Source organism: Equus caballus, chromosome 18 (assembly GCF_041296265.1).
Source record: "Equus caballus isolate H_3958 breed thoroughbred chromosome 18, TB-T2T, whole genome shotgun sequence".
NCBI lineage: Eukaryota > Metazoa > Chordata > Mammalia > Perissodactyla > Equidae > Equus > Equus caballus.
In genome coordinates this window covers 6,066,776-6,094,728 of record NC_091701.1, presented here as the reverse complement: position 1 = coordinate 6,094,728, position 27,953 = coordinate 6,066,776, and the positions used below count along the sequence as shown (strand labels likewise).

General features: G+C 36.2%; 1 pseudogene; it reads right to left on the bottom strand.

The window, feature by feature from the left end:
• Window positions 1-1,753: 1,753 nt before the first annotated feature.
• The window catches only part of LOC106781895 (sorting nexin-19 pseudogene), a 108,053-nt pseudogene continuing 81,853 nt past the window's right edge, over window positions 1,754-27,953 (bottom strand).

Here is a 27,953-nt window from a genome sequence, read left to right as displayed (position 1 = left end):
GCCTGGTATGTATATGTATATACTTATATAATACAGGGGACTTATTCTAATAATGTGGGCTGCACCAACATGTAGGGGATCTAAGCAGCACAGAGTTGATTTTGTAAGTTACCATTTCTTAAATTTGGACTCAGAACATGCTGGTTCAGTAACAGGTTTCAGAAAAATTACAAACCTTTAATTGCCAGGAATAATTAACCTACTGATATTTTTGATGATTCACTTAAAGGTGAGAGAATTATGATCAAATGTAGGACTTTGACATATAACCTTGCCAAATCACTATTGAAATTGTAGCAGAGAAAGTAAAAAGGAATAAGTCACTAACAGATATTTGAATGTTGTTAGTTGATTTTGGACAGAGAGATTGGGAGCATGGAGGTGTGGGCATGGGACTATGACTTGTTATTAAAAATTCTGTTTCATTTGAATGTCAAATGAATATTTTTATGAAAAGCTAAATAAATAAATAAACAAGATTTCCCTGTAACACTGTCACTCTCAGGAATGTCTACTTGGATATGATTTCCTTGAGGAAAAGTTATAGCCAGTTATGAGATGTAGTGCATAAACCTGAATATGCCCACAGAAGAGGGTTTCCCTTTTCTGCATCATTCCTGTGTGTTACAAAAGAAAAAAAAAGGACATCCACAGCTCTGGTTTATAGCAATACCCCATACAGTCAGCATTTATACTGAAAGCATGAAAAATGCATTTACTTTAGTTTACAAAGATTTTCTACCACAGCCACAAAGACAATTATGTAAGGATATTCTTGGTAGGAAAATTTCTAGGCTTCATGGTCTTATCTTGCTTCTTAAGAACAGAATCATTTACTTGTCACTATTCTTAGATACTTGAAAGCCATTTCCCTTTCATACTAGTTTATATTCACAACATGATATTAGTGAATATCTACACACACACACACACACACACAGAGCTCTGTTTTAAATGGAAACATGAACCTACGTCCCTAAAATTATAAAGACATTCTTACATTTCAGGCCATGGCTTCATAAATTGTATACCAATAATGAGTGAGTTCTTCAGTAATCTAGTGAATCAATAAGCATGTCAAAAATCTTTGTGATTGCTTATATGTGCAATATATTTTCCTATGTCCCTCTCCTTTAGCCAGATATAGTTTATGATAAACAATAAGGAAGATTTCCCTTTTTAAAATTCAGTAGGGTATATTTGGGAAGGAGTCATTATACAATCACGCAAAAATTAATTCTTCCACACTTTCCAAATGCCACTGTCTATGTGCTGATGTCACAGACTCAGTCTCAGTTTATCTCAGTTCAGCCCTAAGTGCAAAAGTTAAACGCAAATTTGGTCAGTATCTTGCTCAAAATCTTTAATCACTCAGTATTGTTAGTATCATAAATCTGGCTAGCTTAAGCAACAAATAATTTAAGTAATATATACATTACAAAACAAAAGGGGGAGACTGAAGAAAGATGGATAGAAAAATGAGTGCAACCCAAATCTACTCTGCAGAATAAGAAGCAGGCAATGTCACACATACTTTTTTTCTTAAGGTCTAGAAATAGATATACATGCAATTGGCTCATACGTCCTCCTATCAACTGCCACAAATGGACTAGAACTAGGGGGAGAACCGTAGCGCTGAGACCACAGGCTTTCTGAGCTACAGCACAGTTCCAGAGGAAACAGGCTTCCTGACTGGTCTCTGGGCATGAGAGTAACTCTCCCAACCTTTAAAGAATGGGAGATTAACCTATGGCTAGGGGCAGATACCCGTCATCTTGGAGTTGCCAGGGGTTGCTGAGGCAGAGGTGGTTATGGTAGACTCCTCAACAGAGGCACTGAGATCCAAGAATTCCAGGATGATCACTGAAAGGCAGTAAATCAAATGCCTGTTGATAATAGATTGCTATAGTGACTCCAAGACTAGACTCCAGCTCAGCCAGCATTTGTTCACCCCAAGGATTTCTATCTAGCAAGACTCCCATCATGCTCTGCAATGCCTGTTTCTCAGCAGCCACCTTCTGCTCCTGGGTCCTTCCAGGGCATGGATACTTCAGCAAAACTCCACCACATTAGGTGCACTCCTGAAGAAGCCAGAAGTACTGTTCCCAGCACTGCGGGAATGTGAGATTAGAGGGGCACCTCTAAACACCCCTGAATTAGGGTACCAAAGAAGAGATAAAGAACTTGCTGTATGTTTTCCATACATAGCTATTTCCACTGTTCCATTAGCAGCAAGATGAGCAGACCGAGGGCTGTTTCAGCAAACTCTGTCTCTGTTCCTGGATCACAGTTGCTGAGGTCTTGGGCTGGCACAGCACCATCTGACAAGTAGCCATCCACACATTTTGGGGGGATATGTCCAGGATCTTTTTCTGGGGGTTTTGCTGGCTGCATTTCTAGTAGCCAGTCTGACATTACGTCCAGCCAAGATGTCACCATTGTTATTTTATTACCTAGCTGCCACCAGTATTAAAGAGTGACACCGTGGCTGTGAATCCCAAACACACCATTATCTTTATGTCCTTATACTGACAGTCAAAGCCCCAGTCTGGTGGGTCTGTTTGGTCAAGCCATGGAGGCTGTCTCTACACGTATGCTCTATTGCATGATGTGGACGGTGGTTTCCACCAATACTATGCATAATGAGGAAGAAGTTACCAGTTAGGAGGAAAAGCCAGATGGCAGACAGCTGAATGAGTGAATGAAGGAATGAATGAATAAATTGACTTTCCAGTGCTTCACTGACATACAAATGACTTCATGACCTTCCAGTGCTTTCCAGTCCCTTTGCCTGGCCCTTAAGGCTCTTCCTACCACAGTCACTGCTTATGTCTCCACTCTGTGTCTTCCAACATGCCCTCAAATCCAAAATTCTAGAACCAAACAATAATTTGGTGTTTAATTCTGATAGGTGGTCTTCTTCTAAATGTTACTGGGTCCCCATTTCACTTTTGTGCCTGAAAACCATTTCAAAGATTGACATTCTGGAAACCTCTGCTGTAAATAGCTATTACTTTATTTATCAAGATAAATGCCTTTCAAAGCACTCTCTCTAGCTCATGGAACCAAAAGGGGCTGTTTTTTTCCTCAAATAGTTTTAAATTTCTAACCACTGTTTAAATTTTATTTCACAGTAAAGGACATTTTAATTTAACCATTAGACTATAGAATTGACTATATTTTATAATATTGTACTTGATGAAAATTATTGGACAGTGACATATTTTTTAGCTTCAAGTAATGTATTTAATATTTTTTTTGCTGACATTATCACTTAATTTTCCTTTTAAGAATAGCAGTTAAAACTCCATATGGGAGAAATTGGCATAGAGTTTAATAAACATGAACCCAGAAATGAATGGAGATTCCTTCCAAAGCAGTAAGATGATTGGTACCAGGAAACTGATATTTCCTACCTGGCAAAAAGTCTAGTGGGATATGAGCATGATGAGGTCAAAGTGAAAGTGAAGACCTCATTAGTTTAGAAAAGAGACACTGGGGTCAAAACAGATATTTTGGAATGTTTTAGGACTAACATTCAATTCTTAATTGAATCTCAGTAAGATTAATTCAAAGTTTTACTAGGTAGAGTGAGCCTTGACTACATACAGTGGTATTTTTAGTTCCAAGGAAGCATTCCAAGTTTGGAGTTGCATGAGCAGAGATATTTAGAATGAGAACCAATTTCTTTATCCCTATTACCATGATACATTTGGAAATATTTCATTTCAACTTCAAGGAAGGAACTTTTTGAAAAGTTCTGGTGTTTGCAGCCTAGACGTTCCCAGATACAGTAAAATGAAAAAAAAAATCCTCTGAAAAGGAGTTAATTACTCATTCTTCTTCTATCATCTAAAAATTCCATCTAACTCTATTATTCCAGTAGTTTTCTTCTGCTTTGTAACATAGTTATTAAAATTATGACCCAAGCATATTTTCTAGCAATTTCTCCTCTATGAAATATACACAGCAATACCGATTTTGGGGAGTTTTGATGAGACCAATTTTGAGACTTTATGTAAAACACTCTGCACACTTCCTTGCACATGTCAGGGGCCCCTAGCCTCCTGCCTTGTTTTTTCATGCAGATGCCTCCTTGATGGAATATACAAAGTCATATGCTGTCCTCTGCCCATTGCAGAAATATAAACATTGTTTTGCTGATTAGAGAAATTCCAATCTGCACCAATGCCCAAATTTTTAAATAAGAAACCTGACTAATTTTCGACAAGGGAGCCAAGAATATACAATGGAGAAAGGAAAGTCTCTTCAGTAAATGATGTTGGGAAAACTGGACAGCCACATGCAAAAGAATGAAAGTAGACCATTATCTTACACCATACATATAAGTCAACTCAAAATGGGTGAAAGACTTGAATGTAAGACCTGATACCATAAAACATCTAGAAGAAAACATAGACAGTGTGCTCTTCGACATCGGTCTTAGAAGCATTTTTTCAAATACCATGTCTGTCCAGGCAAGGGAAACAATAGAAAAAATAAACAAATGAGACTATATCAAACTAAAAGCCTTCTGCACAGCAAAGGAAACCATCAACCAAACCAAAAGACCTGCTAACAATTTGGAGAAGATATTTGCAAACCATATATCAGATAAGGGGTTAATATCCAAAATATACATAGAACTAATACAGGTCAAAACCAAGAAAACCAACAATACAATTAGAAATTGGGCAAAAGATCTGAACAGAGATTTCTCTAAAAAAGATATATAGATGGCCAACACGTGCAGGAAAAGATGTGTAACACCATTAACTATCAGGGAAATGCAAATCAAAACTACAATGAGATATCACCTTACTCACATCGGAATGGATGTAATTAACAACACAGGACACAATAAGTGTTGGAGAGGATGTGGAGAGAAGGAAACCCTCATACACTGCTGTTTGGAGTGCAAACTGCTGCAGCCACTATGGAAAACAATCTGGAGATTCCTCAAAAAATTACGACTAGAACTACCATATGATCCAGCTATTCAACTGTTGGTTGTTTATCCAAAGAACGTGAAAACACAAATGCATAAAGACACACGTACCTGTATGTTCATTGCAGCATTATTCACAATAGCCAAGACTTGGAAGCCTAGGTACCCATCAAGAGATGAATGGATAAAGAAGATATGGTATTTACACACGATGGAATACTACTCAGCCATAAGAAATGATGAAATCCAGCCATTTGTGACAACATGGATGGAACTTTATGGTATTATGCTAAATGAAATAAGTCAGACAGAGAAAGTCAAATACCATATGATCTCACTCATAAGTAGAAGATAAAAACAATGACAAACAAACACATAGAGACAGAGATTGGATTGGTGATTACCAGAAGGGAAGAGGGGAAGAAAGAGGGTGAAAGGGGTGAATAGGTACATGTGTGTGATGCTAGATTGTAATCAGTCTTTGGGTGGTGAACATGATGTAATCTAGGAAGAATTCAAAATCTATTACAATGTACAACTGAAATTTATATAATGTTATAAACCAATGTTACAGCAATAAAAAAAGAAGAAAAAATATTTGTAATACATAGACAGAAAATAAAACATTATGCCAAATTAGCAACCCTAGGGAAGAATGTATACTTTAGTGAATGGAGAGAAAGGACCACACTAATGCAATGGCCATATCTACACAGTAAGATGTCCTGAGTCCTACACCACAGAGAGAAAAGAACAGCAGTGTGGTCCCCAAACACACAACCCACGGAAATGTCCTTGCACGGTGCAGGACCTCAGATAAGGTAGATAACTGTGTGGGGCAGGGCCTGTTCCTCAAATTGATGATTACATATGAGGGAAAATGGGTGCCTTCCTCCCCAACCTGATGAGCTCTTCAACATGTTATTATCACAATATATGTGAAAAGTAAAATAAGAATTTTCAATGGTGAAAGTGATTAAACAAACTAATTACTGAAATTCCATTAGCAATACAAAGATTATTTGATTACAGAGTGTAAAATATGCTTCTGGTGGCATAGTAATAGCCTAAACACTGTTCTGCAAATTACCTTACCTGGGGCATGACAATAGGTGACTTGAGTGGCATTTAATTCACAGCATGCAGAACACTTCCAGAATTAGGCCTCAGAGTGAGCATACTACTGAACCATTTCTGTCTTCAGTGAAGTCCCCTCCATCTCATCACTCTTTTTTTTCCTAGTGCCCCTTGACAAGATATCTCATTTTGTTATCTCCAGAAAGTGACCCCCCCCCCCCACACACACACACACACATACTAGAGTGAGTGCAGAATAAAGAGCACAGCCGGGTCTGGTAAAGTCCATTGAATGATGGAATGAAGGAGTCTGTCTTTAACTTTCCAAAGCAGTGATTCCAGCTCCAAACTCATTCCTTCTTCTCTATCAAAATTTTGATTCCCATATCACTCTTCTCTCAGCTTGAGGGGCTCTTAGAGACCATTTTGTTGTTCTTCCAAATCTGCAGGAGGAACATCAATCTAAGGGAAGAGAAAGATTTATATAAGACCACACAGGTCCTCCAACTCCCAGTCTATTTTGTCTTTCCATAAGTGGTAGCAGATTATTATGCTACTCCTTAAAGTAAAAGTGTTAGAAAAAGAGATGCTTGGTATGAAAAAAACAGAAACCAAACTTAAGGGAATAAATAATACTGGGATTTTAGGCACTTTGGTTTGTTGGGAGGAATAAAGTGGCCAGCAATCGAGGCCAGAATTCCTGCAGTTAGACCAGGAAGATAACAACCTACTCTGTCATTGTATATGTCCATTCCAGGTCCTGGCGGTCTTTCAAGCAGACACAGCGCCACCCTAAGTGGATACATGGCCAGATTTATCTTGCTGTATCTAATTGTTCTCTTCATTTTCTCATCAGGCTTTGGCACAACATTTCACCAGTACTCCTCACATAAAAGCCTTCAAAGATCTTCAGATAGATAATAGCAATGGTCACTTCTCATGTTTCATCTTAGGGACCTACCAGCTGTATCCAACAATCTGATCATTCCCTCCTCTTTAAAACATTTTATTTACTTGACATCCTGGACATATTTTCCTTCTACCCCATTGTGACTCCTTCCAAACATCCTTTGCTGTTTCTTTCTCTTATTTCTTATCTCTCAGTGGTAGAGTGTCTGGGGACTCAGGTCTTACACCTCTTCCATTCTTTGTATATACTCAAACCCAGCTTCATAGTATTAGATGCTCTCTGTATGTAGATATCTCCAGCCCAGAGTTCTCTCCCAAATTTGGGGCATTCATATTAAGTGGTCTACTCAGCATTCCCACTAGGATGTCTAATAGACATCTCAAAACTAGCATGTCCAAAATGGAATTCCTGATTTCTCCTCCAAAGTTACTTTGCCCAGTCTTTGTCTACCAAATAATTGGAAACAAGCATTGCTACAGGTGCTCAGGATACTGCAACTGGTCTTCCAGTGATCTAGTCCCTCCATAATAGAGAACCTATTTTAAAACACATGTAAGACTATGCTACTCTTTTGTGTGAAATCTACCAAGAGTTCTCCAAAACTCTCATAAAAGCCAAAGACCTTCTGATGGCCCCTGGGTCTCTAATCTGGCCCCTGGAATCTCTGTGCTTTCATTTCCTGCCACGCTCTCCTTCCCGTTTTATCCAGTCTCATGCTTCTTTGTAAGCCTCACTAGAAAAGCAGACTACTACTGGAAGTGCTTTGCCTCAGGGCATTTAAGTTTGCTGCTCCTGCATAGAATGATCTTCCCTTCAGTAATAGCGCTCAGGCTCACTCTCTTACCTGTTTCAGTTCTTTGCTACACTTCACTGTCTCAGCAAGATTGGTCCTAATTACCCAATTTAAAATGAAGTCTCTTCTCAGACATCTTCATTCTCTCCTCCCCCCTTCCCTGCTTTATTTTTCTCAGTGTAAAGCCATCATCACTCTCTGACATATTAAATACTTACTTATTTTTCCTTCCTTACAATATAAATAGCATGAGGGCAGCAGTTTTATTTTCTTTTTTCAAAAAGTTATTTGCTATATCTCCGGTACCTAACATATACTATACATTCAATAAAAGATTGAATGGCTGAATGAAAAAATGAGAAAAGGAAAGAGAATGAAGCAGTTAATTAGAAATGAGTCACTGAAGTGTCTCCTTGAACTTTCTGGAATTGAGATCAGAGACAGATAGGTGAAGCGGTCTCTCAAGTTTCTATGCTGTTCAACATGTAGCTATGCTGCCAAGAAAAGAAAGGATTGCCTGTTCCTGCCTCTTTAGAGTTAGGTGTGGTCATGAGACTCCTTTTTCCCAGAGAGGTGCATGAAAGTGAGACATGTCTCTTTCAGGCAAAGTTTCAATGATGCTTACCTGCCATGTTCCCTTTTTCTTGCCTCAGCAGTTATGGAGGCACAAAGATGAATCTCTGCTATCCCAGGCCCTGAATAAGGATGGCATAGAGCATAGTTCATCCTGTGGACTTGAGATGGACCTATAACATAGATTTGAAATAAATCTCCATGGCTTCAAAACAATGATTTGTCATGGCAGTCTGTGCCTTAATCCAACCTCTAACCTGGCCTGTGTCCTCAGTGACTAGTCACGTAGTACGTGTATGGTAAGCATTTTTTGGGTGAATTAGTAAGAAAGAAAAGAAACAAGGAAAGAAAGGACAGAGGAAGTGAAGAAGAAACATTGGGGAATAAGGCAAAGAAGGTGAAATGTTCTCATATACACCTGACTAAAGCCTTGAATTTTTTGGAAACAAAAGAAGTCAGAGGCACAAAACTATAAGATGTGTGACTGAGAATAAAGGGTGGAGTTAATTGGAATTAAATGAATTATGTCCAACAATAGATCTTAACAATCTTAGTAAGAAATAAATAATTATTAAGTAACATATATTGCATAAAATTATGTGCTGGGAACTGCTCTAGGTTCACTCCACAAATATATTTTAATTTTCTTATTAATTTATAGATTTATTTTAAGGACTTAATAATTTAAATATGGTTTATTTAATATTTTATTAAACTATTTTAATAATTAAAATATTAACTATTTATTTTATTTAAGTTTTAAAATAGATTCTCTGTTATGGAAGGAATAGGTTGTATAGGGGCAATAGCAGAATCAGAAAGATTCCAAATGTGCCCAACAGGAATTGACTTAGCAAAGTATGAATAAACATACTTCTTCAAAGAAGACAACCCAGGCTCAAATATATGCCCCAGAACTTATGAAGTCTATGAGGGTAGGGCAAATTGTTTGACTTAGCTGAGCCTTAGTTTTCTTATCAATAAAATTAGAGCAATAGTTATATCTATCTTATAGCCTAGATTTAACTGTCAAAATTAATATATCTGTAAAGTCTTTAGCTAAGTGCTTGGGAGTTTTAATAGACGTTATTTAATTTTTTGTTTGTTTTGTTTTTTAATGTATTGAGTCCTCAAATTAAAACTATGACATAGGGACTATTATGTCACTTATGTAGGCGAGTAAACTGAGGCTTAGATAAATTATGTAACTTGTTCAAGAGAGAAACACAGAGATGAAGCTATGGTTGGTACTGAAAACCAGATCTTTGCCACTCACTGTGACAGACATTTCTCAGCTATTCTTATCCAAATCCATAAAGTAATAAATATTGGGAAATAATTAGCTTCAAAGCATGTTTTTCTGCTATCACTCTGTCAGAGATTCTATGCTGTTGTTACAGATTTTATGACATGACCCATGTAGAGGAGAGCACATGACATCATCCAGATACTCATGGAAACACACACACTGAAAACAAAGCAACATAACTAATTAAAATTAGCACACAGATAAGAAGCACAGAGACAGGCAAAAGTCATTTCAGAGATAAAATATTCCCTGGGTACATACTTGGATGATCATATGCATATATATGTGTATATATATGTATGTGTGAGTATAAACATATGTATATGCATATATATATAGCTATGCACACATGTGTGTCTGTTTATATATTTACTTTTGATTTTTTATTAGTTTTCTAATGCTGCTTAACATATCCCAAAAATAAGTTGCTTAAAAAGGCACACATTTTTTTTTTTCTCACAGTTGTTTCTACGATCACTTATCTGGGCATGGCCTACCAGCGTCTTCTACTTCAAGGTCTCTGACAGGCTACATCCAATAGTGTAAGACAGGGCCGTGGCTTCAGTACCAGCCTTAAAATTGGGGAAGAATTGACTTCCAAGCTCATTCATACGATTGTAGGCAAGATTAATTTTCTTGCAGGATATTGGACTGTGGACCTCAGTTGCTCATGTCTGTAGGCTGGAAGCCACCCTTACCTCCTTCCTTCTCACGAGAGTCTCTCCAACATGACAGCCTGCTTTATCAAAGGAAGCTAGAAAGTGAGTCAGCTGGTAAGGTAGATATTGTAGTCTTTTGTAACCTAATCACAAAAGTGATCATTCTATTACCCTTTCCACATTCTTTTAGCTAGAACCAAATTACTCAGCACGAAAGGGTTATGCATGGCTGTGAATACCAGGGGACAGGGGATATTCGAGGGGGAGGAATATTTAGAAGTCTACCAATATTCTTTCATATCCATTATTTTATTTGTACGATCTCATAAAACCTTCTGTATTGATTATCATTACCTCTGTTTGAAAGATGAAGAGGATGAGGGCATTAGACTTAAGTGATTTATCCAGTGTCACAACACCAATAAAAGACAGAATTGGACTTCAAGCTCACAGCTATCTGACTCCAAAGACTAGCTCCTTTTCCTCTGAAAGTATGCCTCGTTTTCCAAGCTTGATTGGATGAGTTCCCAAGAAATGTTATTTGATTAAGTACCTTAAAGGAATACAGACACATTATAGTTATCTAAAGCTGGATCTGTGGCATCCTTGGGTTCCTCTTCTTTTATCTTTAGCAACCTTAAACTTTTCTCACTGGAGAATTGAGAACAGAAGAAGGGGCTCTGGATCATTCAGGATGGTTCATTTCCAAAAACATTACAGATTACTAAGGAACAAGTACTAGAAACACTTGGCAAGCCCTATTTCAGCAGACATTTCAGTGTTTTATTGAAGGATTGTGAGGCCCAAGGAAGTAATCATCTGGTCAATGGAGGTAAATTATCCCACATTAATAGATACTCTGTGGACCTAATCAAAGAAATCAATTTAATTAAATCTAATCAAAATTTACCTCAGATCTACTTTGTGCCAGGCATTGTGCTGGGCATTAAAGATACAAAATATATGAGAAACAACAAATTCTGCCTTTGATAAGTTCAATTTTATAGGAGAAGTGTAAGGAAAGGGACATTCTGTAGCCCTTGAAGCAGGCCTCTATGAACACCTAACTTCTGAGGCTAATACTGGAGGCAGTGGAAGTCCAGAAATAATCTTATCTGTCTACTTATGAGCTTTTGGGACAGAAAAGCTCTGCTTAGGTCCTTCCCACTTCATTTTAGAAAGCAATTTATATTACACCTTCTCTTTCATACCTGAGTACTTAATGAGACTAGTGAAGAAATTTTAACCAAAAGCATCTCAAAGGAGATGGTATAAACAAGAGTCCACGAAAGCCTCTACAGAAGCCCCAAAATTACAGCCAAGTATACATGCATCTTACATTTTCTAAACCTCCTCTGACCATGAAGTAGAATAATTGAAGGTGACTGTGTCTGACAGGGGGCATTGCTTAACTGCAACTCTTCACTTAAAGGAAATAAACAAATAAAAGATCATTTGTGTTATTGCTATAGAAGTGCTCCTTTAAACAAAACTATACTGTACTTATAATCTGAAGTAGCAAGGAAAAAAATAAAGAAAGAACAAAGACAAATATAATAAGATAAATGATTTCATAGCAATCCTTCATTCAACGACCTTAGAAGATGAGTTGTATCTAAACAAATACTTCCACAAATGACGTATTTCTTTATAAAGATGACCCTAATAGGGCATAAAAAAAGTGAAATTAATAATATTCATCACCATTACATTGAGATGCCAGGATTAATTAGAAAATGTGTTTGATCATAAAAAAAACTATGAATTTTCTGCCTGTTTTACATAATGAATTAAATAAGCACTTGATAAAAGAGAACAAAAAGAGAAAATAAAATTATGCATTTTTAAGAGCATTACAAGGACAAGCACAATTAACTGCATATTTATTAAGAAATCTCATGCATTTTTTACTTCTTCTGTATGATCAACACGGCTTTGTGTTTGTAAAACAAAGTCACTGTTAAAGTTAAATACTTGAACAAAAGAATGTATTTCTGTCTATGAAATTAAACAAGAAAGATTATTTACCTTTTGATATTCACCTGGATCTAAGTTCTACAATGTATAACTCAAAGTCAATTAGTTTGGGCTGAGAAGAGATAGAGGCTGATTGGAAAATTGCGCGAATATCAATATTCACTTGGAAGTTAACTATGAGGCCATCATCAGCAGGGGACTATTTAATGATCACTTCATCTTCTCTGGCAGATTCCCAGCACAGAAGAAAACCTCAGTGGCTAGTTCAGCTATACATAGGTTTGGTGGATATGATCATGGTGCAGTGGTTTCTTATGTTAGCAAATGTTTTTGCTTAAAATAACATAATTCTTTTGTGAAAGATGACCATGAGTGGAGCCATATTAAAATAGAGCCAGAGAAAACATTTTAGAGGAATTGCCTTGCATATCTCATTTTCTTTATCTTCCAAACTGGACCAAATCGCCGAACTTCCAAGAAGTCAGTAAAGACAAGAATATCCTATTTGTAAGGACTGAGGAAACTGGACTTTTCTGTTGACTGGATCACAATCTAATAAATAGAGTACAAGTCTAGCCTTTTGCCTGATGACTGATATTCTCAAGCCAATGTGTGAAGTACGAACCTAGCCTTAACTCATCTACCACCAATGAACTCTTCTTTAATACAACTCACTTCATCCTCCCTTTTTCCCATAAAACCCTTAAGCCCTTCTCCTGTAATTAGAACACATTCTGGGTTTCTACCTGAGTCTGGATCTCTCAAATTGGAATTTGAGTTACCCAAATAAGTATCTACTGTTTAAATTGTAGTGATTTTTCCTCTGTCAACATTTCAAAGACATGCTCAATCCTTCACAGATATTTGCAGAATCATACAGCCATAGGAGACCAGAACAGAAGAAGGGATTCTGATACAATAGACTACCACAGCTCTTTGATTAACGGCCTTAAGGAATTAAAGACTGGTCCCAAGACACAGACAGCTATTTTCAACGATGTTGACCATGCATTCAAATGTCTTCCTCCTGACTGTGCCAGGTGGTGATGTCTTTTCTTAGCTCATTTTTACGCGAGAGCCTATTGTCTTTTTTATGCAAAAACTACCTGCAGAAAGTAATTAATCTTCATGAACAAGTGGAAATTGAAATTAAAAACATGATACTATTTAAATTAGCACCCTAAATATGAAATATTTAGGTACAAATATAACAAACTATGTAGAATATCTATATGATGAAAAATGTAAAACTATAATGAAAGATATCAAAGAACTAAATAAATGAAGTAACGGTACCTGTTCATAAGTAGGAAGATTCTGTATTGTCAAGATATCAGTTCTTCCCAAATTGATCTATAGATTCCATACGTTATCAATAAAAACCCAGAAAGTTATTTGTGGATTTCGAAAAACTAATCCTAAAGGTTATATGGAGAGGCAAAAGCCAAAAGTAGCCAACACAATATTGAAAGAGAACAATCAAGTTGGAAGACTAACTCTACCCAACTTCAACACTTACCATAAAGCTAAAGCATGGTATTAACAACAACAACAACAAAACGATAGATAAATAGCTCAATGGGGTGGAATACAGAGCCCAAAACAGACCTACATAAATTTAGCCAATTATCTTTAACAAAAGAGGAAAGACAATAAAATGAAGCAAAGATGGTCTTTTCAACAAATGGTGCTGGAACAACTAGATATCTGCATACAAAAAATGGAATATAGAAACATACCTTACACTCTTCACAAAAATTAACTCAATATGGATCACAATCTATGTGAAAAATGCAAAAATATAAAACCCCCAGAAGATAATACAGGAGAAAATCTAAGTGACCTTGGTTTTAGCAATGGCTTTTTAGATACAACATCAAAGGCACAATCCATGAAGGAAATAATTTATAATCTGGGCTTCGTTAAAATTAAAACTTCTACTTACCAAAAGACACTGTCAAGAGAATGAAAATACAATCCACGTACTTGGAGAAAATATTTGCAAAAGACATATCCTATACAGGACTGTTTTCCAAAATATACAAAAGCAAGTAAATCTCAGCAATAAGAAAACAAGCGACCTGATTAAAAGTGGGCCAAAGACTTCAACAGGCAACACATCAAAAAAGATAAAAATAGCAAATAAGTACCTGAAAAGAAGCTCAACATCATATGTCATCACGTAAACGCAAATTTAAACAATGTTGAGATACCACTACACACCTATTAGAATGGCCCAAATCTAGAACGCTGACAATACCAAATGCTGGCATGGATGTGGAGCAACTGAAACTCTCATTTATTGCTGGTGGAATTAAAAAATGACACAGTCCCTTTGCAGACAATTTGGTGATTTCATACAAAACTAAACATACCCTTACCACATTATTCAGCAACAGCGCTCCTTGGTATTTACCCAATGGAGCTGAAAAAAATTCTGCACAAAAAGCTACACACAGATGTTTATAGCAGCTTTATTCATAATTTTCACTAGTTGGAAGCAACCAAGATATCCCTTAGTGGGTGAATGGGTAAACAAACTGTGATACAACCAGACAGTGGAATATTATTTGTGGGTTAGAAGGAAATGAGCTATCAGGCCATGAAAAGACATGTAGAAACTTAAAAACATATGGATAACAGAAAGTAGCCAATCCGAGAGACTACATGCTGTATGATACCAACTATATGATATTCTAGGAAAGGTAAATCTTGGGGAAGTAAAAAGATTAGTGGTTGCAAGGAGTAAGAAAGAGGAAGAGGTGAATAGGCAGAGCACAGATGCTTTTAGGGCAGTGAAACTACTCTGTATAATACTATAAGGGTTGGTACATGTCATTATAAATTTGTCTAAGCCCATAGAATGAACAGAATAAAAAAGTAAACTCTGATGTAAACAATGGATTTTGGGTGATAATGATGTGTCGATGAGGTTCAACGATTGTTACAAATGTGCCACTCTGGTGGGGGATGTTGATAATGGGGGAAACTATTCATGTGTAGGGACAGAGTGTATATGAAAAATTTCTGGTAAACCTAAAATGGTTTTAAGAAAGTCTATTTTTAAAAAAAGACATAAGCTCATCAATGCAAAAGCAATGAAGAAGAAGACAACTTTATACACGGATATTAATAAAATTACGATACCGTGACAGATTTATGAGTAAGAAACTGAATTTGTAAGACTAAGCCTCAAGTGAAAGAAATTAAGCAAAAAGCAGAGTGATTCATGCTGAAGCTACAGTAAAAGCTCAGAAATCAGAGCAATTGTGTACCCTTGTAGAGGAAGGGGTAGCAATGGGTAGGACTAAAAACAGGAAAAGTTGATTGAAATCTGTAAAAGAAGTAAATGGATCCTCAGTATCACCTTTTCCTGCCCAATTTGCCTTTAGGTCACTACTTCTTGAGTATAAGATGGGAGCTTACTTCCTAAAGAGGTTGAACCAAATGAAATCTATACTCAGAGAAGAGGGAAATTAAACAACATATAAAAATTAAATAATGAGACCACCCCTGTCCTCTTTCTTCTATTGATTCTGGAAAACTGCCACAGAGGTTTACCTACAACCTGCAGCACCCACCTCAGATCATTCTTTTCTGGGGAAATTGAACAGCATTATAAGTAAATGGAGGTGACTTCCTCCAATGAGAAAGCAAGATTCATGTTAAATTCCCCAATCCAGAAATCCACCACTTGATAAGTCTATCCCATACACTTAGTGCTTCAGCTAATTCTTCTAGTAAATATATTTTGAGTATAAATAGGCAACTAAACATTAGTTGCCATTTAAACATACTTCTAATATAAAAGTTAATGACCAAAACAAGTAGAATAAAAGACTCATTGGAAATAAAGAATAACACAATAAGAAGTTATCACCGATATATATATTATTAACATGCTCAAAAAGTAGTGGAATGGTATGGTGTCCAAAAATAAGATGTGAATGTTAAAGTAAGAAATACTCAGAAATCATAAATTCACTCTTGGAAATTAAAATATGGTGTAAAAATCTTTGTAAAAATGGGTTTTGAAAACTTAATGACACCTTCCAGGAAATAGAAAAAGAAGTATAGAAATATAAAATAGAAAGAAAAAGGAAGACATTTAGACGATTCGTTTACAAAGTCCAACATCCTAAAAACATCAATTCTAAAAAGATTGAGAAAGAAAGGGAGAGAACAGATCATGTGGTAGGAAGAAATTAACAAATCATCCAGAATGGAGGGACATGAGTTTTGAGACTGCAAAAGTTCACTGACTTTCCATCACAATAGATGTAAAAATCCCACATCAAAATTCGTCATAGACAAATTTCAGACAGTTAGCAATAAAATGCTAAAAACTTATAGAAAGAAACCTTAAACTATTAAAAAACAAGGGTATCGGAGTGGAAATGGCTCTCTCAACAGCACTGGAAGCTAGTAGAAAGCAGAGCAATCATTCAGATATTTGAGGAAAACAGACGTATTCTTCAACACCAAACAAAACTGTCAGTAAAGTGTGGAGACATTTTGAGCCTACAAGATTTCAAACATTTATGTTCCATGCATACTTTTCAGAATGCAACCTGAGGTGGGTTTCATAAAAATAGGGTGTGCAAAAAATAAAAAGATACAGAATATAGATATGGACTTCCCAACTCAGGAAAAAAGTGAAGAAAGTTTTCATGTGATGTGTAAAAAGGACATACTAAGAACACAGCTGTGTCACAGGACTAAAGAGCAAATAGTTGAGATTAGAATAGTTCTATATACACGAGTAACAGGGATACCAATAAGATTTCCTAACGTGGTCAAGAGTAATCTGAGAAAGCTTTGGGCTTTAGGAGTAAATCAGTGATGAGCTCATAAAATTAAATTAAGTACATGAAAGTAAAGTTACTGATTTCAGGCCATTAAGATTACACAAGGAATGCATTGATATTATGTTTTCTTCCTCAGTTGTAAGTGAGATTATTTAACCAAAAACTGTGATAAAAGTAAACAGAGATATTCCGGGGACAAGAAGTTGGTGTATGTGATGGAGGGGATATAAGTCTGAGGAGCTAGATCCTCATGATCTAAATAGAAGTCAACAGATAATTTTAAAAATCTAAGGGGCAATAAATGGTTATAAAAGCTTTTTACTTAGAAATATGGAGATAACTACCAAAAGAATTAAATTATTGCCTGTATGTCTCAGGAAAAAAATTAGGGTAGAATGTTCTGATTTCTTATTAAAAGCCTAGTAGAAACATTTGATTTTAACAACTTCATAGTTGTATCAATTTGATTAAAATAAATATTTAAAGAGCATAACACAAATATCTAATATATTGGAACTGAACAACAATGAAGATATTTTATCTCAAAATTATAAAGTACTTATGAAGAGGTACTTTGGGAAAATTTATCTTTGAAAGTATACAATAAAAATAAAAAACATTAAAAATTACTGACTTAAAGTTTTATCTCAGGATGTTATAAAAAGAGTAAAATAAACATAAATAAATTTACTCAATTAAATAACTAAGAGAAATTAATTCAGTAGAAACCTAAGAAACAATGATTTAAAAAAAAGCTTAAAATTTTAAACACTACTAAAATAGAAAAACTTTTACCAATATTGCTGAAGAAAAAAGTAAAAATATTCACTATTAGGATTAAAAAAACCCACAGAAAATTAGATAATAATTAGAAAATTAGAGAAGAATAATACAATATTCTAATTATATTCATACAGCAATTTAAAATTAGGCAAAATTTTAAAACATTCTGGCAATTTATAATTTTTTAATATTGACTCAAAAAAAATGGAGACTCAGAAAGATTTATAGCCATAGATGACAAAATATCTTTCATACACTTATGATTTATGATAACATCTTAGGAAACTGTGACTGGTAAGCATCTTTCTTAATCTAATAAAAAATGCTTACAAGAAGTCTCAGCAAAGATCACATTTTACTGTGGATTTTAAAAGCATTCCCTGGAATGTCAGTACCAAGGAAAAGATGTTCACATTTCCTGCCTCTAGTCAGAGTTGTACTGGAGATGCAAGCCGAGTCACCAAGACATGTGCACACAAGCATGCAACAATTAGAATTAAATAAAATTTTTGTCAATAGTTTATGATTTTCTACACATAAAACTAAAAGCTATTAAAAATAATAATACTTGTTTTATATGAAATCAATCTATAAACTAATAGCATTTCTATACACCTTCAATAACAGTTTTGAAAGTTCGGTAAACCAAAACACCTCGCTGATCATGCAAAACCACCTGCAGGCTGGGTCTCCATGCACCTCGATTCACCTGAGACCCATGCACTTTATGCCCAATGCTGCATCACTCCATCTGGCTTGGTACTCTAGAAGTCCCAAAAGTTTATGTTTTTAGATTTTAAAAAAATTAATCTAAATTTTCCTGTCATTCTTTCTGCAGAACACCTAGGATTAAAATTAACAAAACATTAGTCATTATGAAGAATATTATCCTACTTTATTCAGTCATTAAAAAAGGTCTAAATAAATGTGTAATGTGCCATAACAATGCATTAGAAGAAACAAGATTATAAAGAATACTCTTCTTCCAAGTAATGTTCATGGCAATTTCAGTCCAAATCTCAACAGGATTTAATCACAGAGCTTGATTGTGATCCTAAAACTCACATAAATGATCAAGGGTCAAGAATTACCAATACATTTTGGGAAGGAAAGAAAGGGAGCAAAGTCTTCTTCAATGAGATACTAGGACTTCTTTAGAAGCTGTAGTTATTAAGACAATAAGCTATTTTCAGCAGGGGCTGGGAAGAAGTTACAGTACAGTATCAGGATAGAGAGCTCAGAATCATACTCACCAACATATGGGAATTTGATATATTACTGAGATGCCGGTGTAGAACAAATAGTTATAGAAAGAAATAACTATTCATTAAGTGATGTTTGCAAAATTGGTTATAGATATATAAAAACGTGAATTAAGACTTCTACCCCACATTACAATAAACATCAATTCCAGGTAGATTTATTATCTACATATGAAATAATAAGTATTAAACTTTGAAGAAAATGTAAAACATTAAATATATATATTGTGGACATAATAAAGTATGAATTAAGCAAGACAGGAAAAGCACACTTCTGAAAGGAAAGGATTCAAGAACGTGATGACATTCGACTTTAAAACTTCTTTGCTACAAATAACAGCATAAAACATCCAAAGACAAGCCACAGACTGGAAAAAGATATATATAATAAAAATAAATGATGTTTTATAATGTTAAGTAATGAATATATTAAAAATAATGTATGTAATAAAACAAAGTAGTATTAAATATATTAAAATCCTATAAGTCAATAAGAAAAATATAGAGACAAAAGAATATAAATAATTTGTTCACAAAGAGGAATTCTAAATGACCATAACCAATGAAAAATCATGTACATCAGCAACAATCAGGGAAATGTAAAGCAAAACCATAGTGAGATACCATTTGACACTTTTCATAATGACAAAATTAGATCTGACTATATCACGTGTTGGTAAAGTTGCAGAACAATGAAAACTCACATACCCCACTGTTGAGATTTTAACTGTTTTTGACACTTTGGACGATCATTTTCACAATATCTAACGTAGCTGAACATAAACAGATCCTAGACCTATGAATTCCACTCCTATGAGAAATTCTTTTGTGTATACAAAGGAGATATGCACAAGGAATACTTATTCCATCATTATTTTTAAGGGCAACAAGTGTTCCACTGGGATGTTATTTGGCTCCTATGCACTTTTCTTGAAGAATAAATATGACAGTATGCTACATAATTTTTAAAATCCCTTAGTGAAAATATTATAACCCTCTTTCCTTAGTTCCTATGGCATAATATTTCTCTTTTGTCATATAGCCCTCAAAATGCAAAATAAAAATCACTCGTGATTTGCTCTGTAAGGACTGCTCTCTGTCAGAGGTATGTAAACGGAGCTGGATTTAGAATCACCTGTAGACCAGGTAGAAAGTCAGATGCCTCCTCCATTATTAACACAGCGTCAGTGACTCTTCATTGGGACTTAAACGAGCGGCTCGGGTAATTCTTTTGACTGACTTCTTTGATAGCTTAGCACCTTGTCTTTCTTCGACAGGCATCAAGCCTAGATGGTAGATATTCTATGAAAGCCAGTCACTGAATTTTCTGGATCACAAGACACACTCCCCCTTGATTTCAGACCTGCTCACAGAGTTGTGGTGATGATGATAGTGTCAAAGCATGACACTCCTGCAAACACAGAAAGGGAAGTGCTACCAATGTGTTAGAACCTCATTCTTTGCCTTTGATGGAGGAGGTAAAAAGAAAATAACCCAAAATCAATTGATGGGGGCAAGAGAACGATGCCAGAAAAGTGGAGCTTGTAAAACATATAATTATAAAGGAGGAAACTGCCTCCTTTATAATTTTGTAAAGGGGTGGTCTATTGCTTTTCCTTCAAAGGCAATTCAATAGTTTATTTTTTACATGCATATCACAGCCCATTTCCTATCCATCTCCACCTCTCCTTTATACTATTCTTCTTAAAGATAAGACTGTTCATTATCTTTGTAAATTGTAGTGATCAGTACTATTTAAAATATATATACATATATATATATATATATGTTAAATATGACTGAGTCTGAAGGCTTCAAGCATAGTTTACTGGACAGGTTGTCAGTAACAGATCTACAAGAAAACAACCTCCTTACACCCATGGGGACAAGGACTCAAGAATCCACAAAAAACTTCCACTCTAGAGTTGAGCATAATTTGAGAGGTTATGTCAGCAATGCTAAAAACATACAGACACACACACACACACACACACACACACACACAAAGTGCTCTTTGAAATCAGCTCATTAATTATATATCCTACGAGACATGAAGAATGTTACTCTGTTCAGGAAACAGATGCTTTTTAAAATTACTGATGTTATGCAGTAGAAATAGACTTTGCAGTCCTAAAGAAATATGTTCAAGACCTAGTGCAACCACTACTTAAATATGTAGTCTTGGACAAGCCAATTGAATGCCTCTTCCACAGTTTTTTTAATGTAGGTATGTCCAAGTAGAGTGGTTATGAAAATTGGAAATAATGCATGTAAATTATTTATCATGACACTAAGAAGGTGTTATTATCTTGACTTGAAAACTATGCATGTCCCCAAAGCAAAGAATTGAATATTTGTGCATGTCTTGCTGCAAGTATGTCCTTGGAATATGTCTGATCCTTGAACATATTTTCCCTCTTGGAAAAGGAGAATGGTTTACATATGTTTGTGCTTACTAAGGCAGTATGCCAAACATTAGGGAAATTCTGGCTGTAAAAGAATCACCCTGGGGGACTTTAAAAACTGTAGAATGCCACTCATTGGGTGTTTATTTGGCTGTTCAGCTTGTGAGTGTCTTTCCTATGTTCAAGCAAGGCCTGACTCTGGCAGAAGCCATTCATTGCTTACCAGTGTGGCATCCTCTTGCCTTTGTATCAACTAATTCATATGGGGTTTTCCTCAGATAGTGGCACCCTGTGTTTTAGGGAAAGTGGGTCCCTACACAAATCCCTGAAAGAAACATTACAGACCTCTTGCTATCATTGATAATTCCATTACCTGTGTCCAGTAATTGACTTGGGAAATGACACGTAAATCAGCTCTGGACAATGAGGTATGAGGTCTTCGGATTGGGGGGCAGGAGAAAGTTCTAGGAAATATGTTGATCTCAGAAAAAGTGGAGTCTTGTGAGGAGAACGTCTATTGCCATTTTTTCTTCTTGCCTCAAAATTGGTATTGGTGATGGAAGATATTGCCTAGAGCATAGTAGCCTTATTATGACAAAGAGGTGACAAGCTAAAAAGTTGAGGGTGACAGAATAATAAAATAAAGACAATTGCTGCATCAAACCTGAATCCTACATTCAGACTTATAATCTGAGATAGCTTGCTATGCTTGTTTCTCAACCTAAGTTTACTATACAATTCTGTTGCAGGAGCCTACACATAATCATTTTTTCAAGGCTTCCCAGTCAGTAAGGCATGGGCACATGACCTCATCTCAGCCACCAACCAGATGCAACCACCTGGATCTTGAATCTGGAGTTAGAGGCACAAAGAAGCAGGGAAGGGAGAATTCATGAGGTCTTCAGTGCCTGCAGCAGCTGTGTCTGCCCTGTTTGAGGGCAGCAGTAGCTGCAGCACCATTGGAGGCACAGGAGCAGTGCTTACCAGGCTAGCTGTGAGGAAATTCCCTGTGGCCCTTGTGACCTTTCTGCTCTATGTCACTGCATGCTTCCCAAGCTTGGTTCTTCAGCATTCTTGGGGAATCCAAGAGCTTCCCATTTTCCTTTCAATACATTCATTTTTGCTAAACTCAGCCTAAGTCACTTTCCATGACTTGGAACTGAGAACTATAACTGATCCGTAAATATTCTTGACCCCAATTCAGGAAGGTTTAGGGTGGAACTCAGGAAGATGCATTCTGAAAAGAAGACTCTAACCATGGTTCAGATTATCAGCTATGTTTGGAGTTTACTGGACAGGTGACCTCTCAAGGCTTTTTCAGCAGTGAAATTGTTTATATTTCTGTTTCTTCCTTCTTAGATTCAGATGAGATGCCCATTTTCAAGCTCCTCATGAGCAGAGCTCACCTTTGCTGAAACTCTCCAGTCAGCTAAGTTTCCTTGAAGAGGAACTTCACTCCACCTGTCTCCCATCCCATCCTCAGGCAGAGCCTTGGAAGACCCCCATGTACATGCATATGCATTACTTCTTACCTGGGATAAGGGTGTGGAAGGCTTTAGGACAGGACAGCATCTTATTCATTTGTTTCCCATCGTACATCACAGTGTCTGACACAGAGAAGCTGCTTAGTAAATATTTGGGGAATCTGCCACAGGCAAAGGCAGACTTCCAAATAAGGGGGGAAAATGTAAAAGTGATGTGGTGACATCTTCCTTCCCTGTGATTTTCCAGATCTGAAAGAATATATGTCAGCACAGCTCTTTTATTTGCAGAATTTCAACTGTGCTGTATTTTCTACCTCAGCCTTAGGAGATATGTAGAATCTTACACAATAAACACTACTTAAATAAGGTTTGGAAAATAGGAGGGAAATCATCTTATTCCCTTTATTCAGAGCAGTAACTGAAAATCCTTGAAGAGTTGAGAAATTTTTGAAACAAAATATATATTGAATTGAGATATTAGGAAATTATTCCACCTGGAATACTTCCTGACTTGATGAACAATTAAATTTCATTCTTAATTGAAATTGTGGAAGTCAGTGAGCCCAATTGCTCTGAGCTCTCTTCTTTAGAGTATCTTCTAAAGCAATAATTTAGTAGGAAATTAACTGGATCTCACTGTCAGAGAAATTCTGCCATTATGGATTATCAATACGTTTAGTGGAACATTATTCATTGGAAACAATAAAGGATATTAGTGAAGACAATGAAAATCATTTATAAAGTGACTTTCCTTGAGAAGTTAGTAGAGTGAACACAAGCTTTGCAGACAGGCAGCAAATCTTGGTTCAAATCTGCTGCTGACACCTACAAACTAGGTGATTTTTTAAAGCAATTTAATCTTTCGGCACCTTATGTTCTGCATCCATAAAGTTGTGATAATGATATTTACCTCACCAACATGCTACAAAGATTGAGTGAGGTGACGTGCATGTGAAATACTTCACCAACTTTGCTTCCTCACATTGTAAAGTAAAATAACATCGATTTGTTGATGCTACTTTGTGGTTAAATAGAGATAAGACAATTTTACAGAAAGGGTGCCAACTGTTTCTTGGGACAATTTTTTAATCTCTTAGAACCTCAGGTTTCTCATCTGTTAATGACAACAATAGTTACAAATTTTTATGGTTATCAGGAAAATAAAATTGAGTGTGTCATGAACTCAGAGCCTGATACACAGAAGACATGTTAGGATGACCTACCCTTTGCTTGGTAACAGTGATATCACAGACATCACTGGTGACGTTGAGAAACTCTCTTTGAAAAGCATCAAATCCTTCTGAGAAAGTAGGTACGGTGTAATGGATAGGGTCCTGTCAGGAAGCCAGATTTCCTCCGTGGTCATTTTGACTCTGTTCTTTATTGGTATTTGTTGTGACCTTCTGTCTGCAAAGGCTATAGTCATTCCATTAGCCATACATTTATGTGGTGTAGCTTACTAAACATTTCAAAACTGGACAGTTGTCCCCCTTGGAAACTTAAGCAGCTGAGTTTGTCTCATTTGTGCTACCTTTTAAATTACATTTTGTGTCAGCTTCTACCATTACATAAAGATAATGAATTAAGGAATTCTCACTGGATAATCAAAGGCCCATTTTATTAATTTATTGCAAAGGCCAGAAGAATGGAAAATGCATTGAGTGGTGGCTGCCCTATTACTCTCTGCCCCAAGAATGTGGAACTGGGTTAAATAACCTTCATAAGGCGACCATCTGCATGAACTTCCACCCTATTTCTTTCAAGCTAGGTACAGATTGCAACTATGAGTCTTTACCACAATTCATGGTCCCAAATCATTATTAGGAAACTAATTTATAGTGTAAGAGTATTGAGAATTTATCAAAATAGTCAGACAATAGAGCCTTCGCATTTTATAAATAACAACATAAAGACAACAGATTTTACACTTGAAAATACTTTTCAAAAAAACACTCTAGTAGTTCCAACCAAGCATTCTAAGTAAACTCTACAGGCCAGCATGAACAGACAGTGCATCGTTTTGACTCTTTTTGTTTGTCTGTCTGTTTGTTTAATTATGCTCAGATCTAACCATACCTCTAGCTATGGAAGAGAAGCAAAAAGCAAAGTAGGTACAAGCAGAGGTTTTTGACTCAAACAGATGTCTTCAGAAATCTTGATCTATTACCGAGAGTGTAAATTTGAGCAAGTTTCTTACCCTTTGAAGCCTCAGTTTCTCTATCTATATAATCGGAATAACAGTGATTATTGAAGAAGGTTTCTGCGTGGAAAAATGAGAGAGTGTATTCAATACCTCTAGCCCAGTGTTAGAATATAATAACTGCTAAATTGAAGGTATTACTAGTGTTACTATCATTATTATTATGAACTTGATCATTATGAAGAAGGAATTGATAGCGGAAGTAAAAGAAGAAGGAAGAGAAAGCTAATCCAGCCAATCTATAGGCCATTCACCCTCCTGAAACAAATGTTAGTATAAATAAAGAGTATTTTATTACACAACCTACTAAAGCTTTATCTATGTGAGACCTGATTGAGACTATGACAGAAACACATAAGTAAATCAATTCATTTAACCTGTGAAAAGTAACCTGTGAAAAGCATTTGGCAGGAAGATATGATTTGCATTTCTGCTGTGCTGCCATATTAGGGCTGGCCATTCTGGTGTTAGTCTGTGTTACATATAAGTAATCATTCTTTTCTTCCTGTTAAAGATGCTCTTATTTTGTCCTCAATTCTTTTATTCTCAGTGTTATGAACATCAGATATCAATACCCAAATATACCTAAATAAACTTTGTAGAATAGCTCTTCCTTCAAAGACCCGCTACAATTGCCCACAAAAGCACTATCTTCTCAGAATGTTAACTGCCTCACCAATCACAGGTAGAGATGCCTTGGAGCACCATGTCCTGTCTGCCTTGCTGACATGAATAAACTCTTGAGCAGGTTTTAAGAGGAAAAGGAAGAATAAATTCTCAATAAAAATGTATGGGGATCTTGGACTTGGCAGAATACAATTACTCAGTTTGGAAAAGGGCCAAGATATCAAGGTTGACATCATGCCTGAAAACCTAAAAATGCCCTGGGACGTTTTGAATGGTTACTTTCTTTCAGAATATCAACGTCCACTTTCAAGCTCCAAGCCCCCAAAGTGAGAAGCACTACATAGAAAGAGTCATCCCAACCCTGTATGGTGGGGCCTGAAGCAAAGCCGGCAGGTGGTTGAAATGTTTCAAGGACAGAGATGCTATGTTTGCAAGGACCATAGTATCTGCAAGAAAATAAGAACTCTAATCTCAGAGATGAGGCACCTTCTGGAAACTTACTCTCAAGTGTCCAGAGAATGTTATTGGCTATTTTCATTTTTACAAATGTGACTGGGAGAGATGACATGTGATGTCTCCTTTGTGCCTCCCCTGGGCTAGACTGGGTAGAGGAAGATGTCGAGGAAGAGTCAGTCTGTCAGACTCTGCTGTGCATTCAGGTGAATCCAGAGTGACCTCCCTTCTGCACCCTGTCACCTTGTCATGGAGGTTGTAATGGTGAGTCTTTAAGAGGCCACCTTGAGGAAGCGTAAGGGGTATTCATTATGAGCCATACGAGGAGAGTTCCATAGAACAGAATCAAAGTTCCTCAGGGACCGAACTGAAAGTTATAATTAATCAGGAAAGGGATTAGTAGATACATTTTATCTGGCGTATTGTACCTTGGGAGGATTATACTTGGCAAGTCACGACACTATAATCTGTGCAACACGTTGAGTTGCTGCTATGTAATTTCAGGTGACCTTACATGTAATTGCAGAAGAAAAGTTGCCTCACGAACTGCTAGCCAAAATGAATGGAAAAAAGAAATATTGCTTTCATTGATTCTATCTATTGATTCACATGGGGGGGGGTTTGTAATATTCTCTCCAAATCTTTCATGAAGTGGGTGTGGTAGCTGGTGCCAGCATGAAATCCCAGAGGAATGTATATTGACAGAAAAGCCTCTACTGACACAAGAAAAGACAAGACGTTCAGAAATAGGGAACTCTAGGTACATTGTGCAAACCTCCAGGGAGGGTCAGAATGACAACAAATGCAGATGGGCCAGAGCACAGCTCATAGACCAGGATGGAAAGCCAAGAATCTGCATTCTGGAGACATGACAATTTACAAGTTGAGACCCAATGAGACCCAATGACACAGACTGGTCCTGATAGAACTTGCCTCAGAAGGCCAAATGGCTGCTGAGGACTTCTTTTCAGGGAAGGCAGGGGTGCAAATTATGGGCACTTCAATGTGGATTTATGTTAGATCCCAAGGGTAAAATGGGTAATCTCCTGCTCAGCCCAGTGTGGTAGGTAATGGATTGGAATTCTTAGCTAAGTGTTTGTTAACATTTATTTTTCATATAGTAAATTATTTTTAAGTTTTCCAAATCCAGAAAGAATAAAATAATCCAGTGAGCATCAAAGAATGTGCATATGTTAATAGAAACAAGTGAAAAATATGCTGCAGTGTTTTCAGACAATTGCACAGAATATAGATCAATTTAATCACTTCCAATACCAAAGTTATTTCAAAGCTCTCATTTTCCTTTTCTTATAACAAATGTATATCATTACATACTTGTAAAATCATAATCATCATCATTTAAAAGAAAATATGAGGTATCAAATAAACCAGACATCCGACTTTTAAATTCAATATTTTCTTAAATTACAAAGCGTCACAAAATCTGGTTAGAAAAAAGTATTAGGATCTGTTTCCCATTTATTGCTGTAAATATTCATTCTCTTCTCTGGTATCTAATCTATGGCTTCGTACTAGGATTTGTACTCTCATTCAGATGGATAGATTGGTTTGACAGTAGATTCATCTACATAAAGTAGAATTAACCTGAAGAGGAAATTTTTGGATCTTTCTCCTCAAGTGCATGTTATGAAGATATGCAACATGTTATATATTTTGAATTTGGA